The sequence below is a fragment of the Panulirus ornatus genome, chromosome 15 (genome assembly GCF_036320965.1).
Source record: "Panulirus ornatus isolate Po-2019 chromosome 15, ASM3632096v1, whole genome shotgun sequence".
NCBI lineage: Eukaryota > Metazoa > Arthropoda > Malacostraca > Decapoda > Palinuridae > Panulirus > Panulirus ornatus.
The window spans coordinates 27,477,518-27,499,402 of NC_092238.1; the positions used below are offsets into that span (position 1 = coordinate 27,477,518).

The 21,885-nt window shown below is 45.6% G+C and overlaps 1 long non-coding RNA gene across 1 annotated transcript in view; it reads left to right on the forward strand.

Annotated features, from left to right (window-relative positions):
• Positions 1–2,581: 2,581 nt before the first annotated feature.
• LOC139753604 (uncharacterized) overlaps positions 2,582–21,885 on the forward strand; it is a 108,481-nt gene continuing 89,177 nt past the window's right edge. The window contains exons 1-2 of the long non-coding RNA XR_011713734.1: positions 2,582–2,732; positions 8,624–8,735. This is a non-coding gene — a long non-coding RNA (uncharacterized lncRNA). The remainder of the gene's footprint in view (positions 2,733–8,623; positions 8,736–21,885) is intronic.

Consider the following 21,885-nt stretch of genomic DNA (forward strand, 5'->3'; position numbering starts at 1 on the left):
AATGTCAGTGGCAATAAAGAGGCAGATAAGCGGGAAGAAACAGCCTGACTGGCCTCTCTCTCTCTCTCTCTCTCTCTCTCTCTCTCTCTCTCTCTCTCTCTCTCTCTCTCTCTCTCTCTCTCTCTCTCTCGTTTCGTTTTTGACATTTTGGTTATGCCTCTGTGAGCACAGCCTCAACCCGGAAGGTGATGTTGATTTATCCCACTGTTGTTCCCCACTTTCAACAGTACGAGTGTGGCACGCCATTCAATACCTCATTCATCCCTCAGTTCTAAGTCGACACCCTGAACTTGGCTCGTCAGTCAAGACTTAACTTACCGATTTTGACTTAAGCTGCTTCCCAGAACTTAGGTCACCATCCGGGACTTCCCAGGACTTAGGTCACCTCACCTTATGCACCATTCCGACCCAACTAAGAATCCTGAACTTGGCTCACCATTCAAGTCCTCATGTATTACTCAGTCCTAAGTTGAAAATCTGAACTTGGCTCTCTTTTCAAGACCCCATTCCCCTCAGGCTTAAGTTTACAACCAGAACTTGCGTTAACATAAACTGTATTTCCAACTCAAATTGTTTTATGATGAAAACTCAGGCCCTGAACCTCCTCTCGAGTTTATAGGCCGTAATCGGCGAATTTCATGACAGATTTTACCATATCATCTGTCGGATTGCCATGATGACCTTCGATAACCACAAATAAATTAGAATATTCATTTATATAAAAGGTCTATTCTCGAACAACCGTCTTTACTTCTCTTTCCTGGACCTACATAACTAAGAGGAATGATGAATCAACTTCAGAGCTCGAAAAAAAAAAGAAATAGAATTGTGTTCAGTATTATTGTGCTCACAACAATTATGATTATCATCATTAGTATCATGATATTCACATATATCGTAAGACTTCCGCCCATCGGTACTCAGTGTATCCCTGAAGATGACATGGTCTTCCAAATCCACTTGGAACCTTCCATACATTTGTTCAGGTTCCTACTATTTTTTTTTTTTTTACATTTTCGACCTAAAGTTTTTGCTGGGCTAAACCAAGTGCTCTTCCCGCAGCCTACCAGGTGAGGCCAAGCCACTTTGCTATACGTCTCTTGTCTCAAATTCATCCTGGACCAAACCAATTCAATTGACATCTGTTTGTGGATGTATGAAGACTATGCAGTACCAGATTTCATTCTATTTATGTTCCATTGTCTTATTAGTTCCTGTTATCTGGTTTTCACGAGCTGAAGGGACCTCATTTCAGCGACCTATAGTCTAATTCTCATTCTGATTGTCGAGATACAGGCTTCGAATCCTTGTTAGATTTGCTGAATTCACTGTACTTATTTTTCTTCCTTTCGTCAGTTGCAAACTCAGTCATAAGTCAAAACCTGGATAACCTCTCACGACTTGGTTTTCTTTAGCAGAACTTTGGTTCCCCGTTCCGATTCTAGTTTAACATTTTGAACTTAGCTCATCTCTCGAGCCTAAGTAAGGAAATCGGAACTTGGGTCATCAGTCAGAACTTGAGTCACTAGTCAGGACCTCACTCACCTCGAGGATCTTGGCTCACTTCAAAGATCAGTACTTAGACCTTGGATCACCACTTAAAGGATGGATCACTTATTTCGAAATTTGGTTCACCCATCAAAACTTGACTCATCATTTAGAACTTGGATCATCAGGTTGATCTTGTGAAGACTCTCAGTACTCGACTCACTCACTCTTCAGGAACTTGAGTCAGTTTCATTTGGGTCACCACTCAGAATGTGGCACAATAGTCAGAGATTCCTCATAAGATTCGCCCCTAAATATAGCTGCTCACAGGCTCCGTCTGCAAGTGCTCACGTACTGAGCGACTCCCAACCACCTTCGTTGTATCATCTTCAGCGGACGAAAACTTTTACAGCTTCATCCAGGACCTTCCCGCCTCAAAGGAGCCTACCTTTCTCTACTCCCGCATGGAACGCAACCTGGAAGCTGCAGAAATATACAGCAGGTTAGAACCCCTTTTAATTCTCCCGTGTGGTGAACTGCCACACCTTCCCTCACGACAACCAGGCCTTCCAACCCTGACCACCACACCCCTCCCTCACCATCACCAACACCCTTCTTCTCCCTATCTACCACAGCCTCCCTCAAAACTACAACGCCCAACCACCTTGTCCACAACACCCTACCTTATCATTATCATTCCCTCCCTCCCTCCCTGTTTACCACACTCTCCCTTGCCAACCACCACTCACTCCATCCCTCCCTGCTCACCACACCCTGAACTGCTAATAGCGTAGTTCAGTGGTTGCAAGCACTCTTCCTCCTCCCTCATTTTCTTTCTCATAGCTTCGGTGTTACCAGCAGAGCCTTCGCGCTTAACATTAAAATACTTTCCCCAACCGAAAATATCTCATTCCAGCAGACAGCAATTTATATATCAACCTATCCTGCCAAGGAAATGGATGAATTATGGACAGCTGTTTATTGGGGATCAGTTGTCGTTCGTCTGGCAACTTCCTCGATGTGTTCGTATGTGGGGGTTAGTTATCGTGCGTCTCGCAACCTCCTCGACATATCCACAACTGTGTGGGGCGGGTTAGGTTATCGTGCGTTAGGCAACGCCCGCACTTCGTCTGCAGAGGACAGACCGGCATAGAATACAAGTGTTCAGGCCTGAGCCCCACAGAACTTCCAGGAATAAGAATATTTGATGTGTGAAGCGTCGGGTCCGCCTTAGAAAGAAAAATGTAAGTAAAAGGAAAAATATTATAAAACGTTCTTAGACATATTGTTCCGCCGCAAACGTCAGTATCGTCACGAAGGTACGAGTGATTGAAATGAACTGTTTATGCCACCTGTGCTTGGCTTCGAACGCCCCCGCTGCCATACGGCTTTCATCCACACCGTCAAGGGAGCGCTTCGCCTCCGCGTACTCGGATGAATATAGCCATTTGAACTGGATTTATATAGAATTAATCAGATTTTCGTATTTTGCTTCGTTCAGTCGTCGTTTTGGGCTATTAGACTCTGACAGCTGCCAGGTTTGTTAAGGCCGTCAGCGTCAAACTACCCCATCCACCACCAACCGAAAAAAAAAAAAACTTTTCAAACCTTCAGTTTTTAAGGATGATTTCAAGGACCATTACACCTTCACTGTGGCCCATGGCCTGTGAATGGTCGGTCGTGCCTCTCATTAAGCAAGCACTGTAAGGAATATTAAGGGACTGTCGTGTTAGTGCTTGCTAACTGGCCGGTAACCAGTTCATCGTTGTTATCGGAAACCTTCCACGTACTTCGTTCAAAAAAACCTTCCACGTACACCTCTCTTATTTGAAAACCTTCCACGTACACCTCTCTTATTTGAAAACCTTCCACGTACACCGCTGTTATCAGAAAACCTTCCACGTACACCGCTGTTATCAGAAAACCTTCCACGTACATCGTTCATATTAGAAAACCTTCCACGTACACCGCTCTTATCGAAAACCTTCCAGTTATTCATTTACACGTAGCTGGAAGCTCAGGGAATGATGAAAAGATAAAAAAAAATTCCCAGTCATTTGTTTGAATAGAGCCAAATACTTTCTAGTTGTTTATATACTGGTAAAGGGAAGCTTTCTAGTTATGAGTGAGTAGGTCCAAGGTTTTCTAGATACTACGTAAGTTATACAATCTAGAGAAGTATACATTTATTAGGGTATTAAGAAGCTTGTTTGGTTCAGTAGGATCTCATTGTTTGCCAAAAGTAAACTCTTTCTTGTTTGTCATGGCAACGAGTCGTTGTCTGAGGTTGGTAACTTCTCTACGTTATCTTAAGCCTTGTTATGCGTTATTTGTTCTAGTCGTTCTTCGTCAGTTTCTTGCCAAAATATGATTTTGCTGATGCAGTTGATTTTCTTTTACATACAGATATAAATTGTTTTTGCCAGCTCAGACAATTATCCCCCCAAGATCAAAACCTGTCTTACAGCTAATGACAGGATACGATTACGAGGAACGATTAGACACGAGAGAGAGAGAGAGAGAGAGAGAGAGAGAGAGAGAGAGAGAGAGAGAGAGAGAGTAAAACAAACCCAGCAACCGCCAATTAAGGAATTAGAACGTTTATAAAAAAAAAAAAAGAAAAACAGAAAACGATCCAGACTTCACAATTGGAACGCCCCCCCGCCCGCCCCCAATCTGCTTATGTACACAACCCTCAGCCATTTGACCTGTACATGACGAGTGTCTCTGGGGGATTACGGGGGCGATGATCTGTACATGGTGTGACCAGCGGTGACTCCCACCTAACAAGGTATTGGCATAGTTCACTTCAACCGCTGTGGGTTAAAGAAAGGGAGGGGAAAAAAAAAGAAAAAGATTACATCCTCCCTTTTTCTTCCTTGTGTCTGGAAAGGGGAGAGGGAGGGAGGGAGGGAGGGAGGGGCTTTTGTGTGCGGGTGTGGTTTTAGCGGTGGCAAGATGGAGGAGGAGGAGGGCTGGGGGAGTTGGGGTTGGTGTGGGGGACGGGGCGCAAGGAAAATCCTCGCCGGAAAAATCCTTGGCCGTGTTTCCCCCCCGGATCTCAAGCACGTGATATCTTACCGGGTTAGAACAGCGGGTGACACGGGTAAAGCCAAATCGAATCTTGTAAGAATCGTCTTCCATTTATTTCTCTATCGTCCGGAGGAGGAAAGGGAGGGAGGAAAAAAAATTTTGGGGGGGCGCGCGACGTCCGCCACACCACCACCTCCTCGTCGTGCCTCCCTCCCTCACCACTCCTCCGTGGACCACGGTGTTACAGACAGTCCCAATTGTCCTTTGATAGAGAGTAAGTTGTTGCCCAGGTGGCGATACCATGAATCTCCAGGGCCTCGCCCCTGACAATCATGGGGCCGCCCCTCGGGGAACAAACCGATTGCCGGCGGAGGGTAAAGAGTGCCGGTGTGGTACCTCTCCCTTCCCTCCTTCCCTCCCTCCTCCTGCACCACAGCCTGGGTCGTTGAGGAGGAGGGGTGAGAAGGGGGGAAATCAATTGGGGGTGCACTTGGACAGGGGGGCGTGGATAACCTGGTGCTACGGAGGTGGGTTTAGTGGGGGAAAGGGTGTGCGGACGGGGAAGGCTGTGAGGGTTTGTGTCTGTAAGGGGGCGTGGGCGAATAGCTGTCCCGGGGAGGTGGAAGGGGCGTGGTGTGTCCCTTGAAATATGTTAGATTATTTCTTTGCTTTGTGAGATAAGGTTTCGATACTTGTGGAAAAAAGAACTATACGAGTTTGTATACACATACACACACTCACACTCGCACATACACTACTGTTATTTTCTGTTCCAAGAATCCCTTTATCTTTATGAGTCCCTCCTGCAGCGTTCAGGAAGCAGGCCACGTCCGCCGGGTGTGGGACCATAGGTTCATAAACATCCCCTCACCCCCCCCCCCCCTCCATCACACACCACTTCGATCCAGTTCACTGTCCACCATGCACGCCTCTCGTCACCCCCCCCCTCACCCCCACCCGCGCCCCAAAGAGGTTCAGGCCTCGGTAGACCGCGCAGCCTCCTACACTCCATCTATCTCTCCTCTCCTTCTCGCTTCCTTCACTGCTCCTTACAGCGTAGATCCGTCTTGGTCAGTCACTCGTCATCTCTCATACGTCCGAAACCAATTCATGACACCTTGGTCAGCTCTCTCATGCACTGGTTTTTGCCCTTACGCGATTAGCCCTCATGGCTGAGCAGATAGCCGACTTGGCTATCATTTAAAATGGCCACGGTTCGAATCCCGCACGTCCAGTGGTGTGTCGTTTGCACACACACACACACACACACACACACATATATATATATATATATATATATATATATATATATATATATATATATATATGTGTGTGTGTGTGTGTGTAACAAAGAAAATTAACAGAGACAGTGACTAAATAACAATACGTAAAAGGTCGAAATAACAAGCCTTTACACGAGGAAGGTCGACCATGTTATCATTTGACAGTAGGAACTTGTTTCACGTACTCCTGATCTATAACACTGTGTGTGGGAAAAATAGGGAAGAGGAGAAGTTGATAATAGAGAATGATTATCAATTTGTAGGGTAACCAGCTATTTGTCAAGGGTTTTGTTATCCAATTGATTTCCTTGTGATATAAAGAACGTGATCATAACTGACCTTGATAGCAAAGATTATAATGATAGTGATCATGATGGCAATAATGATGATATATCATAATGATAAGGATTATGATTATATATGATAATGATAATAATGATAATAATAATAATCATTGTTATTATCATTACTATCATTATTATAACGATAATCTTAACAGAATTATCAACAATTATATCAGTTTGATGATTCACGTACCCTACAAATGATAACTATAATTACCATTATCATTTCCTTAGTGATGATGATCGTGATGAACAATTCAGTGGATGCAAAAGCCATGCATAACAGCCGTTATTACCGTCATTGTCTCTCGTTTATCATAAAAATACTAACCATCATTCTTGGCCTTCTAATCTCTCATGTTTGTGACATGTAAATCGAAATCTTGGTCGTACACGGAAGCAAAATCCTTTCCCAGTAACGCCGGTCCAATCGTCTGCTTCAGGAGCGAGGTGCTCCTCCTCCTCCTCCTCCTCCTTCTGCAGGAGGCTGTACGTATGTAGGAAGGGCTTTGCTGTGCTCGAGTTGACGGAGGATGAAGCTTAGTATGGCACTGTGGCAGCGGAGAGGACGGAGATGGGTCTGGCAATGATGAAGATGACATCATGTGGCAAAGCTGTAGTTTTGCCTCAGGCACTACGACGGTGGCACTGTTACATAGACGTGTCCTGGAGTGCCACTGATGGTGTGTCCTGGTGTACCACTGATGGTGTGACCTGGTGTGCCACAGATGTAGGAGTCTCCTCTGTTGGTGGCACTGGTGGGTGTTGGCGTGGCACCTTAGCAGGTGTGACCTGGTGTGGCACGGGTGTAGGAGTCTCTGTTGGTGGCACTGGTGGGTGTTGGCATGGCACCGTTGTGGCACACCGGCACCGTCATGGGTGTCAGCGACGGCGTGAGTGATGAGGCCCTGCCGTGTGTCCCGCCGCCTCCCTCCAGCAAAAACCTCCGCCTCAGAATCCATACGTCCCAAATCCGACGTAGCGAAGTCGCACGAGATCTCATGGTCGGCCGGGCGCTCCTCTTCCCACCACGGCCACCTCCTCCTCCTCTCCCCATCTCCCCCAACAGGGGAGGTAAATTAGACGCCAGACGAAATTTCGGTTCCGACGGATTTGTACGCCGGCCAGGGGCGAAGAAGATGTATCGTCGGGCAAACCTCTCATTCCTGCCGGCGGCGCTGAGGAACCGTGGCAGATCAACCAGCAGGCGAGGTAGAGGACCAGGAGGAGGAGGAGGGAGGAGGCGTTGGAAGAGGAAGGTGAGGTGAGGTGAGGTGAGGTGAGGTGAGGGGACGCCCCCAATGTGATATGCCAGCATAACAAAGAAAAGTTCCGGCACTTTGTTGGTCACCATCTTCCCGTTATTTCTATCTACTCTTTTGGACGACATTGAAGAAAAGGAAGAAAAGATGTTAAAAAAAGATACTCAATTTTGAGGGGGTAGGGAATCATTTTGTTGGTCTCCAAATTTCTAGTTCTTGAATGACTTTGAGTATGACATGACGATTCTCACTGGAGGATGCCATGACATATGTAAAGCTTGTCTGACCGCTGAAATTGTACGACATTCAGCAAAGATGAGAGTTTGTGGATAGTACATGAGAGAGACAGAAGACAGAAGTTCATTGACAGTACATGAGAGAGACGGATGGTACTAGTTCATAGACAGAACATGAGAGACAGAAGATGCTACTTTACTGAAAATGCATTAGAGAGACAGAAAAATTCTTGTTTTCATAGACATTGCATGAAAGACAAAGTGATAGCTCAGTGACAGTACATAAGAGAGTGAGAGAGACAGGTACATAGACAGAAATAGAGTATTTTTTTTCATAGATATTAAAGAAAAGAATATTGGATACATCCCATATATCGTGTTTGATCTAGCGCTTCCTCTGTCCTGATGGCATCGCAACTCACTTACGTTCACCAGTGAATAGAGTTACGACATCCATGCACCGTTGTAGCAAATTCTTCTCTCACCCAAAGGAAGGTTCAAATGCATAGATTAATCCTTGTAAGATGTGCGAATGCGAGAACCTTACGATATAACCAGGTAATAAAAAAGATCCTTTAAGATATTCCCTCGTGTAACAAGGTTTATGTTCCTGTGCAGAGCTTTGTTACATATTAATTTATTCTGTTATATATATATATATATATATATATATATATATATATATATATATATATATATATATCTTTTCTTTCATACTATTCGCCATTTCCCGCGATAGCGAGGTAGCGTTAAGAACAGAGGACTGGGCCTTTGAGGGAATATCCTCACCTAACCCCCTTCTCTGTTCCTTCTTTTTTTGGGAAAAAAAAAAAAAAAAAAAACGAGAGGGGAGGATTTCCAGCCCCCCTATATATATATATATTATTCAGTTGAATATATTCAGTTAGTGTTATTTAAGTCTACGCGTGACACATGATACGACCTAGACTAATTAGAAAGCATTTTGTTTATTCCAGGAGTGACAAAATCAGACCCAGAACTTCGCCAGGAACTCCCACTGGAGGATTAACGCGATCATCTCCACTACTCACAGCCACGCACGCGGGCAGGAGCCATTAAGAGTCTATGGTAAGTGTCCCAGTTCAGCAAAATGTTGTCTATTTGATATATTTTTTGAGGGGAGGCGTTGCGTGTGGATAAACTGAAGAGTTCTCGATCGTGATTTCTCCTATGCATCGAACCACACACACATATGACCTGCTCACACCACGGAATATTCTCACTCATTCAGTTTTCCTCTCATTGATAATTTTAATGCTTTCACGATCCTGGTGAATTAATCTCTTTCCCATCTCAGGGTATGGTTAACTAGATGTCTATATTACTTTGATTAACGAGGTATTTCTTCGTTTAGAATTCGGGTCATTGAATATTCGTTATCTGAGAGAATTTTGAAACGTTAGTGCGTTGGAGAAACACAGTGGACATTTTTTAGTTTATGGTCTTTGTGTGTGTGTATATATATATGTATATATATATGTATATATATATGTATATATATATATATATATATATATATATATATATATATATATATATATATATATATATATATAGTATATATAGATAGATAGATAGATAGATATCCATGATGCTTCTAGCATTACAACATGTAATACGCTGGTATTCCAAGGTTATAATAAGCTGATTTACAGCAAATCAGGATGTGAGTTATGAGTTCCGCTCCCTATAATCGAGGTTGTGCTGCATGACCAGCACGAAAACGGAGTCAGGCACATAAATAAGGAAGAAGGATGGAGTGAGGGAGGATGAATGCGAGTGAGGGAGAGTGATGGCGTGAGGGAGAATGAATGCGAGTGAAGGAGAGTGATGGAGTGAGGGAGAATGTTAGCGAGTGAAGGAGAGTGATGGAGTGAGGGAGGATGAGTGCGAGTGAAGGAGAATGATGGAGTGAGGGAGAATGAATGCGAGTGAAGGAGAGTGATGGAGTGAGGGAGAACGAGTTCTCTGGGATGAGGTAGACCGAAGGAGTGTTTAGAGAGGAGTTGTGAATTGTGGAGAGGGCATTCTCTATGGCCCTTCTCGCTGCATGGCAGCAGAGGACACTTGCTGTGCGACACATATCACCGGGTAGGCGACGTGGAAACGTGGCAGTTATCATGCAAGCTCATCATTCACACATTCACGTGGAAGTGGTCATCTCCAACATTCATAGCCCTACACACACACACACACACACACACAGACACTCAACCCACCATCTCCACAACCTCACCATCACCTCCTGGATGACACCACAACCATCATTGACCGAGGCTGAGTGACACTTTTGGTGCGCCACCAAGTTATTATCACCAGCAAGGTTACAGCTAGGGAGAGTCGGGTCTTCGGAGACAATGCGTCTTCGCGCATGTCATATTTTTCGCCGAAGATGGCGTGAAAAAGTAGCTTTGTCAGAATTACCGCGTGAGCCATCTGTCTCTCCCTGGTGATGAAGTGGGTAGAAATGGCATTCACAGCTACGAGTCTCTCTCTGTCTCACAACCAGGGATCTTATAGTCTCCCACACAGAGGCCCTCATCGTCTCTCACAACCCAGGAAGCTCATCATCTCGTCTTGGGATCCTCCTCGTCTCTCACCCAGTCATCTCCTTTGTCTCCCATCATTCGTCGTGGTAGAGTGTCAACGTCTCGGTCGTGCTCGTGTTTCCCAAGTTACAACCCCGTTCTGGGGGCATGTTATATGTCCTTATCTGAACTAGTAGCGTCTATTTTTTTTACACACACATCCCTCACTAATCTCTAGTAACGGGCCAAGTTGTCATCATGTACCCGTTGTCTCTTAATATGTCCAATACGTAATGTATAGCCGCCTCCTCCCCGGTGTGAGCGACTTCAAAGACTTTGGGGTGGGGGCCCGTAATGACCACCCTCCTCACACACTACCACCACCTGATGTATGCTGAAATGGCGTGTGTGGCCGTGCGAAGCCCCAAGGTTTGTGCTCCCTCTCTCGCTTCAGTAGTTAAGAATATCGCGATGTGTACGAGTTTTGGGAGGGAATATTATTTTCGTCTTCCTTCCTTTTTTTTCCTTTTTTTTTTTTCCTTCACACATCTAATGAAGACGGAAGAGGTCCTGACGTGTCTCGTAACTTTTTCATTACGTTACAATCTTGCGTCTATGTGTTGGTATAAGGGATTTTACAGGTAATTATTACGGCTATTTATTGCTCCCGTGTCCAGAGGAAGACTCGCCACGGATCGTTTCAAATTAACATTGAAGATTTACGGTGACGAATGATACTACGTCGTGGAGAATGTGTCGTGTAATGAATCGTAACTCGGCGCGGTGAGATTAAATTAAGGTGTCGCTGCCCAGCCGCTTCATAGGTAGAAGCTACTGTGTCTGGCTTTTATCGCTCGTGGTAATTGGCACGTAAGGAACGATGGTCGGACTTCATTTGAACTTCGTATCAGTCCTTCAGAGAATGACTTCTGTAATGTGGTGTCATAAGCAGTGACAGGGTACGCCACACACATACACACACACACACACACACACACACACACACACACACACACACACACACACCGATAAAGATATCTATAGATAAACATCCCTTGCGAGTGATGTCTTTTAGATATCTGTAATTTAGCAAATCGTAGTACGGAAGACTCCCAAAACCTATGTCATTATTGCATGATATATGGTAGAGGTGTTGAATTACATAAGTGAGGGACCAACCCAATGCAGTTTACCGTTACTATACTTCATTTGCATACATAAACACCACAGAACGTAGTGGGCATGTTCGCAGGCAGGTGGAAGGCCGACACGCGGGAGAAGCCCATTGTATATGTAGGAGTCTTGTCTGTGATTCTATGGTTCATCAAAGAAAAAGCTAAGCTTGTTTTTTTTCTGTTTTTTTTTTTTTAAATCTACGTCATGACTCTGGCTAATTGTTCAGGTTCATATGCTTGGAGTAATAGCATGGTTATCAATATTTCCTCCCTCTTTTTTTTCTCATTGTCTCTATTTCTTTTCCCCGTTTCTTTTCTTCGTTCTTCTTTGTATCATCATCGTTTCAGGCAAGGCCCAAGGCTATGCCTCTGCCTGTCGAGACACGAGAGCTCGAGACGACCTCGTGAAAGGCGAGTCCGGCCATCGAGACAGAGTGCTCGATACTGTTTCGTTCATGCTCTCTACTTTTCGAGACAGAGGATTCGGTAGTGCTTCGTTCAGGTGTGTTTCCTAGTCTGTCTCTACCTACTGAGACAGAGGAATCGGTACGGCTTCGTACAGGCGTGTCCCGAGACTGTCACCACCTATCGAGACAGAGGATTCAGTACTGCTTCGTACAGGCGTGTCCCGAGACTCTCTCAACCCATCGAGACGGAGGATTCGGTACTGCTTCGTACAGGCGTGTCCCGAGACTGTCTTGACCCATCGAGACGGAGGATTCGGTACGGCTTCGTTCAGGCGTGTCCCAGGAATTTTGATGACTGCTGCGCCACTTTACCTTAGCTGTATTTCTGGTTATCATGAGTGATAGAAATAATGATCCAAATCTTGATACATCGCATGGCTGAGCTTCACCTCCATTTTCTTTAAAAGGGTCATAACATCTTCCTAGATTATTCGTTTAATTTTTTTTTTCCCACAAGTAACAACGGATCTGGGATGGTGATGATAAACCCTAAACTGAATATGAACATATGTGTGACGTCGAGTTCCACCAACTCTTAAGAAATTTACTTAAACATTCGCATCAATACGAGCATTGCGTCTGGGTCGACGATTCCGTTATCAAGTAAATGAAAGACTTTCGGTCGATAAAACACAGGATATCAATGTACATTTGACGTAGACGTTACGGTTTTTACCGCTGTACAGGATGGCTGGAAAGTGTACAGGTTCCGAATCTAACACCTGACAGGGTATGCGATCCTCAATGGGCTGATTGTGTTACGAATCAAATTCTACATCTGAGATAAGAAAGGGAATTTCAGGACTTGTCTTCTTATGGGTTCCGTCTCTCTGTAAAATACGCGTTAGAGTTACGATTGCTTTAAGTGGTGTGCAATACGCTGTCCGTTTTACCGTAAGTTCTAGATAAACATTTGTTGTACTTAAATGGAATTTCACACCCCTTTATGCAAATCCGTGAACAGCGCATAGCAAAAAAAAAGAGAGATAAAAGTTTCTATGGAAAATATCATGCAGCCCAAAACCATGCGATTTACATAATCGCCTTTAACGAGACAATCACTTGTGTGCTGTTAAAGAGCAGAGGGATATAGGGGGGGAGGGGTAGTATATAGACACAGCCGTCCCCCATTTCCCATCCCCTCGCCCCCCCTCCCCCCCCCCACCCTCAGCCATACATCTACCTTCGAGTAGATTTTAACCCGTCCGAGGGATATTGCTCTCTGACGAAATAGACTTTTTTTTTTAACATGAAGGAAAATGGGGAAAGAAAAGTTGTGGTGACCTTTCGACGGAGGTCGCTGAGTTGACGATGTCGGAATAAATATCTTGTATTACGAATGATCGAATATTGACACTCTGCTCTGCCCATGGCGAACCCACATAGCTTTTTTATATAGTGAAATTTCATGTTATATTCGTCTGGTTATTCGCTCATATATTCTTCTGTTGAAAGAGTCAAGTTAAACAGTTTTATATGATCTCGGGAATTTTTTTTTTCTTTTAAGATTTCACTCTTTCTTCGAATTCTTGTGTGGATTTCGTAGATATGATGCTTCACATGGTGTTCTGTTATGACCATATTGTCGAAAAAGAGAGTGGACGGTTTCTTAAGCATACGTACTTGCTTGTTTGCTTGCTCGCTAATTCGCTTGTTTGCTTGCTTGCCTTACTTAGGTTGACTGTGTACAGGGTTAAAATTCAGTACCTTTTGATATAGATATTGATGTTTACACTGATGTTAACATTCACATTGATGTTAATGTATTAGTATTATCAATTGATTGATGTTGATATTTATTCTAACATGAAAAAACTTATTTCAAAAGGTATTGTTTAGGATTTCCTCAACCTTCTTCACACGGGTTATTAGTTTTTTAAAAGTTCAGAAACTTATCTATTCCATCAGTGTGGAGCCAGATGCCTCATAGTGTGTTGTAAGGTGATGAATTCTTCTAAATATCTGGTAAAGTCTTTTTGGTGTCATCTATCTCCAGTCTGGGCTGAATACAGGCTGTTCTTCAACATGTATTCGGGTTGTCAGAAGAAAATGGGATATTTATGTGTGTATATATAGAACAAACTGACGAAATCAACCTCTGTGAAGCCTATCCAATAATACTGATTCATCTGATGACAGTTATTTTCACAAGGGAAAGAGTTAATCCCAGAAGACAGTCTTGCCAAAACTCGATTTTTATCCAAAGATAACATTTCATATAAAATAGATAATGTTCTAATATTTTTTACCTTTATTCTAAAATGCCATAAGACAGCAAAGCCATAGTGAGATTAGGATCAAGATTCGTTCAGACGTAACACTGATACTGATAATATACTGATTCACGTCTGTGTCTTCCTCTGTTTTCGATAGGCGCTGCCTGCCTCACTCCTCCGCCCAGCGTTTACCAAACCGTAATTTGAAAATATTCATCCCACTCTCTCCCATCTTGCCACCTGAAGCCAAATACACAAACGTTTTCTTTGTGTGTGTGTGTGTGTGTGTGTCTGTGCGTGTGTCTGTGCGTGTGTATGTGTGTGTGTGTGTGTGTGTGTGTGTGTGTGTGTGTGTGTGTGTGTGTGGACAGTGTATCTTTTACAAAGAGGTTCTCGTTTTGGTTTAGGGGATCGTCATGAAAGAAATCTCGGAAAGTCGAGCAGTGTACCCAGACATTACCTTCGGACAAGTGTGGAAAAAAAGAAAAAAAACACCCGCGATGTGTGTGTGTGTGTGTGTGTGTGTGTGTGCGTGATGATGGTAAGACCGGAAGCCGTTTGTCGCCGTTGCTGTACTTATGTACTACGGACTGGGGGAGGGGGGGGGGGGGGTCGTCACGGCAACTCCTGCAAAGAATTGTCCAAAAAAAATTTTGCGATATCTTTTTTTTTTTTCCTTTTCTTAATGTAAAATATTTCGATGTTGTGTTACGTCATGCACAGGTCCCGTTTCCCCAAATTGGGTCCGGTGGTGATGCCCTAGATCGAAGGTCGTGCCCGTGGTAGTAGTTATGCATGCCCCTGGCGATAAGAGAGGGGGCCCCTGGGTCGTAGAACCAGCCCGCGATAGTAGGGACAAGCCCTTTGGGGTGGATGGGCCAGGATGACGAGATACGTAAAAGTCTTCTGCCTTCTGTATGTAAACATGTACATTGATCTTCGTAGACCCATATGACGAGAGCAGTCTTCCACATTCCTTCGTGTAGGAAGTGGTGGACGGCGTGGTAGAAGTGGTTGGTCGTCGAGTGGTAGCGGTCGTTTGGTGGTGGATGAGGAGGTTGAGGATCGGATGAGGGCGGTGCGGGTGTGGGGGGGTGGGGGGTTGGCTGGCTGCAGCAGGCGAGGGTCGGCGGCTGCGCGTGGATGAACCGCAGTGGTTCGGTTCGACCAGTGGCGATAGGTGTCAGGGAAGGGGGGGGGGAAGAAGGTGGTCGAGGGCTGGTAATGACGTGTTAATGGTCGCCACTGCGGGGAGGTCGTACCCACCCACCCAACCACCCCCACACGACCAGTACTACCACAACCACCACCATCAACCACCACCATCCACCACCATTACTACCACAAGCCACAGTCCTTCCCATCGACTGATCCCACCGTCCACTTCCTTCATTTTTTTTTTCTGCTGCTTCACTTCTGCTGCTCTTGTTCTACTTATCCTATTCTGTTGATCATGTTCTGCTGCGCCTACGTTGATCTTCTGTATCTTTTCTTTTTCGTTCACTTTTCCTCGCCTTTCTCTTTCGCTTCACTAATTCCGTTCTTCATATTTTGTTATTCAAGTTATTTGGGTTTTCTTCGTCTCTATTTCACCAGCGAACTGCTGCCTGTAGTCCGGTGTATTTCTGTTTTCCTTTCTGTTTCCCCCGTCCTGCTCTGTTGTTCTGTATGCTTACTGTTGTAATTCACATCTCTTACTTCCGTCCTTCCTCCACTTCCGTTTCTATGTCACTGGGTTTGTTTGCCGGACAAAGAAATAGCAGTTCAGTCGTCTATAGATAGAGTCACTGTATATACGGAGCATCTTAAACACAGTTGGCTGTCTCTTATAAATGTAGCTGATATATATATATATATATATATATATATATATATATATATATATATATATATATATATATATATATATATATATATGAACACCGGACGTCGAGAGAAATAAGGGTTCTGGCAGAGGACATTCTTACTTTATGAAGGAGGGTCGGGGTCGCGACCGTCTTTCCCAAACTCCTGCTCGCCAGCGCGAGACGTACAGGTGTGTGTGTGTGTGTGTCTGTGTGTGTGTGTGTGTGTGTGTGTGTGTGTGTGTAGAACAGTGGGCGGCCTGGCTTTAATTGGTGTATGGCCGTATAAGGATTGATTGGAGATGTAAGACGCGCGCCCATGGTTAAAACATGGTAATGGCCGATAGCCCCGCTCCGAAGGAGCCAGATGAAGATACCGATCTAGAGGGAGAGAGAGGAAGGATTCAAGCCATTCCTTAGACGGAGTTGAGGTCTTTTTCCGTAGGGGGTTAGATGAACAGCTGGGTTGACTGTGGGCCGAGTGCCGCGACCAGGATTCGAACCTGTGCGGCCCGTGAATGCGTCACGGTCAGGAACGCTAACCGTTGCACCACGAAGGTCCATTTGCGTGAAGAGAGAGAGAGAGAGAGAGAGAGAGAGAGAGAGAGAGAGAGAGAGAGAGAGAGTCTACACGCACGTCACGTGCATAATAAAGAAAAATTACATTTTCAGGTTAATGTCAAAATCACCGCCATTGCCAGCGGCGGCGGAGACTTGACGCGGCACTCCAGCTCGTGATCACAGGCCGTTTCCTTATTTTGCCTCGCTCATGACCAGTGAGACTGCACTTCTGAGGCAGAGGTTCTTATGCAGATGCCCTTGTTTACCACACACACACACACACACACACACACACACACACTGGAGTCGTTTATATTTTTTTCTTTGTTCCATAAACTGATTTAGAACCGAGTTGAATTCTCTTATCCAAGGGAATCTTGAGTGAGGGCATCCAAGCGTTCGATAAAGTAATTAAAGTTATTTTATTAGTAGTTGGACAGAAGTGCTCACTTGGGTTTTGTTGGGGGTCAGTATAAACCGTGTGGCTGGGCCGGGAAATTTCGGGATCACTTGATATTCGTGGACCAGTTATCGTAAGGGGAAGTGGAAGGGTGTTAGAAAGAGGAGGAGGAGGAGGAGGAGGAGAAATGGAATAAGACGAAGACGACGACGACGAAGATGATGATGATGATGATGAAGAGAAGGAGGACGAAAAGAAGGAAGAGAAGAAGGAGGAGGTGAAGAAAAGAAGGGGAAGAGAAAGAAGTACAAGAGACAGAGGAAAATAATGAAGAACGGAGCAGAATCGTACAAAAGATGATTACAGTTTCATGCAGAGGAAAAGATGAATCATTTCTGGAAACTCAGGAAAAACAAAAGTGACATCAATAAAGGAGACGGAAGTGGGGAAACAAGGAAAATGTGGCGAATGTAGTGAGAATAGAAGACCTAAAATGCTTGACGTGGGAGGGCTAGTGACGAATGTGCTTGACGTGGGAGGACTAGTGACGAATGTGCTTGACTTAAGGGGTGATGATGAATGTGCTTGATGAGGGGGGGGGGGTATGGCGCTTGTGGCATCGAGTCTTTCTTTGGGTGAATGAGTTTGTTATTCGGGTCTTTCTGGAGAGATTGGATCTTTCGCCGGGGTTAGGGTGCGTTTGTGTGTGTGTGTGTGTGTATGTGTGTGTGACGCATCTTGGTCCTTCTACTATTTTGCCGTAAACGAATTGAGAGACAGTCTTAGAAATATCTTAAATATAGGTATCTTAAGATATTTCTTAACTATCTTTACAATTACCATGCATCACTACCAGTAACTTACAGACGCAGAGAGGGGCATCTCTGAGAAACAAATACAGTCGTTAAAATGTCTGAGGTGAGCTGAGATAAGTCGAGGCATTTACTGAGATAAGCTGAGATAAGTGATCGGTGGGGATCGGGTGCTGGGCGTTAGCCGATGGTATCGTCCTTATCTGGGATGAACTAGCGGCGGGACGGCGATAACTAGCGCCCTCCTCCTCCTCCTCCGCAGGCCATGTTAGGTAGGAAGGAGGTTTGTGGTCCAGGCTGGTGGAGTCGGAGGCGAGATCTGGGGAACACAGGAGGCCCTCATGCCCCTGTGTGGGTTGGTCTGTCCTCCCCAGCCTCACACGGTTCACCTTCGTCCATCGTCGGCCTTCAAGTCGCACACGGTCCAGCCACAGCAATGTTGGTCCTCGTCTCGTCTCGCAAGTGCTGAGCCTTTTCTTGCCATCTTGCCTACTACTGTCCCATATATTTCACCCTTGTCCTGTCCCTCCTTGGCAAAACATACCTTGAGACAGCGTTCTTCCATCCGTGATTCGTCCCCCTACCTGGGGACCTCGGTGCTGAAAGGAATTTGACGTATTTTCGCCTGTAATTACCGCTGTTCGTCGCGACTGACGGAATCTCTAGATCGACAAGAAGCAAATGCACACATTGGTAGACAAACACTAACATACCCAGAACAAGAGGAAAACGGGGCACCGCTTCTGAAGAAGGAGGTGGGGTGGTTTTCCCCACGAAGAATCCACTCGCTATGTCTTAATTTTTTTCCACATTAGCAGTATATTCTAGTCTACGACGTTTGCCTCTTTAAAACACATACTAGCCTGACTAGGCTACTCCTAAATCTTCCTTAGTATGTTAGGGTCGTGTTTATGTATGATATGTGATAGACTTTCTCAAGTATGTCGATTATTCTGTGTTGGATCTTCTGTTATATCTTGCGCTCATTGTATTTGACGAAAGGCTATGATGAATTTGGTTCAACCCTCCTCAGTATATCATCAGCAAAATATGCTGTATCTTCTTCCTTCAAAATTCTTTCATTTTGTCAGGATCTCAGTAAGGCCAGTCTCTTTACTATTCATTGAGGTAAACAAGCAGTAACATAAACAAGAGATGACGCGGGGAGAAAGAAGGAGATTAAGAGAAGAAGGAAAAGGAAGTTGAGCAAAAGGAATGTGAGGATGAGATTAGAAAACGTAATAGAATGAACAGAGGAAACGGACGGGGAAAGATATGTGACGGATGAATAGAGGGAGAGAGATAAAGAATAAACAGACACAAAGGGATAAGAACATCATGCGAAGAATGTGGCGAGGAGGACATGAAGAGAAGGAACGGCGAAGTGCGAAAGAGGACACACGCAGACACTCGCTCCTGCAGGAGTGGGAGAAGAAGCCCGCTAAGTGGTGTACGGCGGTGTCGAGGGACCTGCCTCCGCCCGCCGAGGTTATGACTGCTCCTGTCACAACTCCATGACAGCCCTGACCGCGAACGCGTTGTTCTCGCGAGGGTTTGGACGTCCACCTTCGCTGCCGGCATGCGCGAGTAACCCCCCCGCTGGGCTGGCTGAAGGAGGGAGGGGTTGACCGCATCCAACATTCTTCGCTGCCTTGATGTCTTGACAAGAAGGTGGCCGCTGGGATTAAGAAGTAGGGTTACGGTAGGTGGTACATGTCTGGGCGGGTTCGAGGTAGTGGTTATCTGAGGTTCGTGGTACGTTTTCTAGAGGGGTTGTGGTAGATGTGTTGGCCATGTGTGGGTTGAGTTGCGTTTATTAAATCTGAGGTTGTAACTTGTAGCGATGTTCTCCATTGTGTTGTACTGCTGGTTACTGTCCTTTCCACGCCCATGCCTTCACACAGCCTTTCTATCACAACCAGTGCCCATTCCCATTCCCCACTGTGGCCCACATTACCACTTCTGTTCCCACACTACCACACTACGCCCACGTTTGAACCCCGTACGCCCGCAGTAACACCCTATTCCCTGCGTAACTGACCTCCTTTATGCCCACACCATAACTCTCTCACTCGCTCTACCACGCAGCAGAACCCCCCTCCCCAAAGCTACCACGCCCAACTACGCGTAGGCCACAGATCGGAACACGAGAACCACTAATTAGCGCCCATGTTGCGAGTGGCGCGCCTCCTTCGAAACAAGCAGTCAGTCAATCCGTCTTCATGCCAATCACTTCGTCGTGAAATTTAAAGATGGTTGACAATATTCTCTCTCTCTCTCTCTCTCTCTCTCTCTCTCTCTCTCTCTCTCTCTCTCTCTCTCTCCCCACCCCAACAACAACGACAACATCAGTACAGACCTGAATACACTATCGGTCTTTATTTTTTTGTACCAGGACACGTCCGTGTCATTCAAAAAAGTTGGTTAATGTTCATATTTGTTGAATATATTAACGAAAGCATTTGACCCTCGTCGTTCTCGAAGGAACAAAAAATCACCTAATCGAAATCAGTCATGAAGATATTCTGAATATCCTTCTTTTTCCTTGAAGATTTTTTTCCTTTTGTCTTCGTGGACTCGTCCCCCGGCAACAGACTAGCCAGACTTCGGGGCTTATCTCCTCGTAGGATCTCTTGAAGGCAATGAGTCCAATGAACCTGGTGATTTTACCTCCTTATCTAGCCAAGGATTCGTGGCAGAAACTCATTACATGCGGTAGTGTGCGTTCCCCGCGTACAGTCACCTGTATGTGTTCCCAGCGAACAGTCTCCCATATCCTGTCGTGCCTCACGCCACTGGTATTCACAGTTACGTCACGTCACTCCAGGAGCCATCTTAGACTCCACGGGTAATGATAACTCCCTCTCCACCCTCTTGAGGACGACGTCTTGCGGATACATTATACTTCTCCTCCTGTTGCAGTGCTAGAGAGAGAGAGAGAGAGAGAGAGAGAGAGAGAGAGAGAGAGAGAGAGAGAGAGAGAGAGAGAGATTCAACTTGTCATCCCCAGCCGAAGACTGAAGTCTTTTATCTTTTTCCAGCTTTTAAGAACCTGAAAGTTTGAGTTGTGGGTGTGTGGACGAACACTCGTCCGTCTACTACAATCACCGGGGGACGATCTCTCACGCCACTGCGTAAGGGGTTCGCCACATAATGAGCCAGGCCGCGTAGCCACCAAAGCCACAAGACCCCTCTGCGCTACTGTCGGTCTGGAAGGGAAACAGTAGCTAATTGCACGCTGCCAGGGGAAGTCGTCTAAACCGCGAATCATTACTTGTCGAGATGGCTGGCTGCCTCAGGGTAAAAAGGGGGGGGGGGGAGAAGATGGGTCCAGCACTCGATAGGTGTTTGCAAATGGGGCTAATGATCACGTAAGGTGCGAAGAAAACAGTGTAGATAAGCGGGTTTCGCAACATACCCTCCTCCGTAAAGTGGTCGGAGACGGTTGGATTCCAAAGGGGTTGTGGTAGCTATTCACGTCTTAGCGCTTGTGGTGAAGCTAATGTCATTAGTACGTAAACCCACTTCCCTGTTTCTTCTTCTTCTTCTTCTTCTTTCTCTCTGTTGCTGTCGATCGAAAGCCATTCTAGTCAGAAGCAGAAAATTACTCGCCACTTCATAACATCTGATGATCTGGTGTGGTTAAAAGAGAGGGAGTTAGTGGGGCGGGGGGGAGGGAAATAGTAGTCATCTTTACGGAAACTGGCAAAAGGAAGGTTTTAGAATGAAGGTAATTCTGTGTAGTATTTCAGAGTAATAGTCGACTCAGGAAATATCTATCAGCTTCTGACGTAATTCCTGACCTTCTCCAACCCTCAGTCGGACGCCCAAGAGTGACCTTAAAAAAATGCAGCCCCTGTTGTTGTTGTTGTTGTTGTTGTTGTCGTTGCTGATCAACGACGCCATGTTGTCTATGCAGGTGCAGCCGGATGGCGGCCTCCTCCTCCTCCTCCTTCGGGCGCGTTACCGGTTCCCGTGACCGGTACCTTCTTAGAACAGTGAAACCAGACCTTCGTGCAGGTACCGGGATCAGTTCCCGTGACCGGTGCCTTTATAAGACATTGAAGCCGGACGTCCGTGCAGGTACCGGGACCGGTTCCCGTGACCGGTACCTTCCTAGAACAATGAAGCCGGACCTTCGGGCAGGTACCGGGACCGGCTCCCATGACCGGTGCCTTTACAAAACAAGAGAATCGTAAAGGATTCTAGAACCGA